The sequence below is a fragment of the Palaemon carinicauda genome, chromosome 22 (genome assembly GCF_036898095.1).
Source record: "Palaemon carinicauda isolate YSFRI2023 chromosome 22, ASM3689809v2, whole genome shotgun sequence".
In the NCBI taxonomy this organism is placed as follows: domain Eukaryota; kingdom Metazoa; phylum Arthropoda; class Malacostraca; order Decapoda; family Palaemonidae; genus Palaemon; species Palaemon carinicauda.
This window is the reverse complement of record NC_090746.1, coordinates 86,017,959-86,022,958: the sequence shown is the minus strand read 5'-3', so window position 1 is coordinate 86,022,958 and position 5,000 is coordinate 86,017,959. Positions and strand designations below refer to the sequence as shown.

At 31.5% G+C, this 5,000-nt stretch overlaps 1 long non-coding RNA gene across 1 annotated transcript in view; it reads left to right on the top strand.

The window, feature by feature from the left end:
* LOC137616157 (uncharacterized) overlaps positions 1-5,000 on the top strand; it is an 81,851-nt gene that overhangs the window by 76,602 nt on the left and 249 nt on the right. The window lies entirely within an intron of this gene.

The window sequence follows — 5,000 nt, the reverse complement described above, 5'->3', positions numbered from 1 at the left end:
GATGTGCATCCTGAAGCATATTGATACTAGGAAAACTTTTCTTGATCTCAGCGCAATGGCCAAGATACTTTTGTCAGTACAGTAGAGAGACCGATAAACTTTACGGGAAACAAGAAAAGAGCTTAAGGGAGGTAATTGATTGATGATAATTCTATTTGATTTAACCGTATCAAGGCACGATAAAAATAAATTTGAACTAAGACAAAATGTGAAAAAATGAAATGACACAGTGTGAATAAATGAAATAAGACTGTGAAAACATTAAATAAGACAAAATGTGAAAACAAGACATAGGACAAACTGTCCTGAGAAGACTGAAGTAAAATTACTTGAAATAAAAAAGTAGGATGCAAACATGCATAAACAGAAGTTACTAAGTAGCTCTTAGAAAATAACCAAATTTGTGTGTTTTTTTTTAGTTACTTTCGGAAATAACAAAAAAACTATATATATTGCATGAAAATATTTTGAAAAAAAGTAAGAGCAAGACTTCAGTCACCGACAAACAGGAAACACTGAGCTACACTCAATTAGGCTCTCAAAAAGAACTTTGCATAACTTAGAAGTACATAATATTATAATCCTCTTATGAAAAGAATGCCCCCGTCTGTTGAACCTGAAAACTCAAGTAAGGGAAAGTTGAGTTTGTCTGCATATAGGAAATATATGTAAAGCTTCTGGAAAAGGAGACAGAAATAAAAAAAAAAAAAAAAAACGGGGGGGGAGCTTTCGAGACAGTAAGAACTGTGATCTTTCACGAAAGAATTTCTTTTCATAGTTAACCATATATTATGTAGAAAAATGTTTTATAATTGTACACATATATATAGTTTCGTCAAGCTATCACTGTACATTTGTTGCCTTTCTATACTAACTAAATAAATAGGAAGTTCATAAGAGAAACAAAATCCTTTAAAATTCTTTGTGATAGTAATAAAGTCATGATTCATTGATCTTAAAACCCAAATGTATACTATATAAGTTGTTGCTAACAGATTGCGAATATTTTCTGCCTCGTTGTTGCTGCTTATCCATATCAGAGTGCAACATTTCTTACATCTGTGGTGAGTGAATTCTATTTTTGAAATGACTTTTGAGCCAATTGGTTCTATTGACGGAAAATATAGAATGGTGAGCAGTTTGTTCTATATTGTATAAAGAATACAGTGAATTGTTCCTTGATAGCAAAGCATCATGCATAAACCAATATATAATTTCTCCGTCCACAATCTCTTATATAAAACTATGGTTTGGATTGGTTTGGGTTCCGATGTCTCTATAAACTAGGCCATTGTTACACATGTCATTTTAAAACACTTGTACGTACTCCTTTCAAGACTTGATATAAAACCATGAGAGGGAGGAGGATATTTACAACTTCATGTTCTTGACATCATCATTGGAAGACTTTTGAACCGTTTTCTTTATAGGAAAATAGGTATAAAATGGAATAACTTACGCAATATCATAGCCAAAAAATTCTGATTCCACCTGTATCTCCTCAAATAAAGTTTTATTGTTTTATTGACTGATAGTATTGTTCTAGGAATAACTAAAGTTTATTTCGATGTACACTGTCAGTGACTGTTGATGAATGTATGCAAAATTTCATACCTTCCAACACAACAAAGCAATTATAATTATCATTCCCTTCAGGGAATTAATTCTCTCACCAAATATTCCAACCTTCCTTTGTATTCTCTCGATTACAGTATACCACTGCTCTAATAATCTCCGGGAAATAAGCTAAATGTATTAATAAAGATTTTTTTTTAATTGCGTAACTATGCATTAGGTGAGCTTCTTTTATTCCAGCAAAGTGTAGCCATGCATACCAATATTTTCATGGCGGTACCTTGCCTCAAGAGCTTTTTAAATTTACTTGTAACATTCTTCACATATATGAAGCAGTTTTCTTCGCAAACTAAATATTGATAACACTATTTTGATACAGGTAATATGAGAAAACGTAGATAACAATCCAATTATTAAATAATTAGCGGGAGACACTTCTATACAAACATAGACACCATTTAATGAATTTCTCATACAGTCCCATTTTTAAATGATTAAAAAAACAGACTTTGCCAATCTCTTTACTAATCTCCATTAATAGATTACAGTAAAAATATCCTACCTGGTACACTATATATTCATTAACAATCTCTAGATGCTCGAGCGTCCATAACTCTTATTTGCTGTCTCTGCATTTTCATTGAATATTATCTTAGTTTTTCTCATATTAATTTTCAGTCCTACATTTCTGCTTTCTTTATTCAAATCTTCTATCATCTTTTGTAATTCACTTAGCACAACAATGTTATCTATAAATCTCAAGTTGTTAATTTATTTCCCATTAATATGAAATCCTACATTTTCCATTTCTAAATTCTTAAAAACTTTTTTAGGCATTGCTGTGAACAATTTAGGAGAGATGGGGTCTCCCTGTCTAACTCATTTCTCAATCAGAATTTTTTCACAATCTTCATGTGGTTTTAGGATTTCTGTACTTCCTGTAAAGATATCTTCAAGTGTTTAACATAAGATTCTTCTATTCCTTGTTTTAGAAGGGCTTTCATTATTGCTGATGTTTTGACAGAATCAAAAGCTTTCTCATAGTCTAGGAATGCCATACATAGTGGTTTGAAATACTTTGTTGATTTTTCTATTAGGTGGTTAATTACATGGATGTGGTCAGTTGTTGAATACCCACTTCTAATGGCTTTTTGCTCTCTTGGTTGATTAAAGTGTAGCTACCTTACTATTCGGCCTAATATGATCTTTGTAAATATTCTATACATTATGGAGAGCAAACATTATATATATATATATATATATATATATATATATATATATATATATATATATATATACATATATATATGTATATGTATATATATATATATATATATATATATATATATATATATATATATATACATACACACATGAGCGTGATGGGCGTGTGTGTGTTGGCAGGAAATGTCAATTTATTTTCCACCTCTAGAGGTCTGTTTCCCTTGTACGTTTTAATCGTCCATGCACTTTCCATATTTTCATCGTAAGATAATGTATTCCTTTTTACGTCTTCAAGCCCTCCAAGTAGTTGGTTTTACTAGGTCATTCTACTTAAAGTAAAACTTTCATAGAGCTTTATGTATATTGTGTACTGCATTGCTTTAGGCACTCAATATCCAATATTGGTTATATGAATTCGGATGGTTTTAGAAAGGAAATTTAATGTACGCAGCATTTTTTTTTGTGTGCATAAAATCTTTATTTTTTTTTCATTTATCTAACCCGTTTCATAGATTTTTTATATTCATATATATATATGTATATATATATATATGTATATATATATATATATATATATATATATATATATATACTGTATATGTATATATATATATATTTATATATATAATATATGTATACTGTATATATATAATATATATATATATATATATATATATATATATATATATATATATATATATATATATATATATATAGCTTACTGTATATATATTCCAACAGCATCACTTTTCTAATGCCGATTCATATGCAAGTACAGTGTTTAAACACCTATTCAGTTTTACCTTTGTTCATGAGTAAGAAGTAAGGTTGTTTGCTTGAGTGCGTTTGGTTTACATAGAAATTTCCCATGAGAGTCTTAAATAGCCATAGAACTTTACATCAAAACAAAACCGAGGGATTATTTATCAGATAAAGAATAATGCACTAAATGTCTCAATAATGTTTCATTCAGGATCGTATACAAGAAAGATATACAAATATAACAAACATTGCCATATAAGCAGCTACATATTTCCATCAAAATACTCCTTGTTATGGAGAGGACTTTAGTTGAAATGAATATCCAGAGGAAAATATGATAATATGAATGCGACTAGGACACTCAAGAGTGCATGCGAGTGGAGGTAAACGTTCTCCAGTTGGGATGCAATCTAGATGACTCTAGAAACAGAGGGACAGCAAAAGAGGAAAGGAAAAGAATTGCACAGGTTGAACATTTTAAAGGCACGTAATTGCTTTGTGATCCTCATGATTACAATAACATTATGATATTTCCCTCTGATTATCAAACCTCTAGAGCCTGGTAGTCCTCTTTGGATGTGGACTGCTTACCGTCGCTTACTGCATTTTACATGTGAACTTACTCACAAGCCCTGTCCACTGCCTCGAGCTTGCTCGACGAGCAAACAGTGATACCAGATCCCAATAGGTAGTGAGAGTGGGGTTTTATGACGTCAGAAGAGGGAAAACCATAGGCAGGGATCTGGTAGCAAACAGTGTTGCCAAATCCCTGCTTGTAGAATTCCCTATTCTGACATCATCATCCCACATTCTCACTACCTATTATGGTATGGTATCACTGTTTGCCCGTCGAGCATGCTCAATCCGAGTGGACAGGGCTTTACAGCCATTGTAACTTTAATGTTGAAAACACACATAAAACTATTCTAAACATTTTATAAACAAAAGACCATCATGAAAAGTATAACCGTGTGTATGAATATTACACGGAGAGATGAATTTACACATAAAAAGATTGCACCTTAACAAAAGAAAATTATAGATACAACCTATTGAGTGATTATCACAGATATCAGTGTGAAAGCTTCAAGGCTCTAAATCCACAGAAATTTGACAAGAGTATTAAACAACAATTACAATTTGAAGAAATTATTACCATTTACATCATACATCGATTTCTTTCTAGTTTTATTAGCATGGGCTCTCTCTCTCTCTCTCTCTCTCTCTCTCTCTCTCTCTCTCTCTCTCTCTCTCTCTCTCTCTCTCTCTCTCTTTCTTTAAACTCATTTCACCAACAACTCCTATCGAGTCAATATATACATATATCGGTATCGGATTTATTGGATATGAGTGCCATCCATACAAATATATCATTCATGAGCATATATAGTACAGTATAGGCCTTCATTCATACTTGGTATAACGCCATTGGTTTTTCT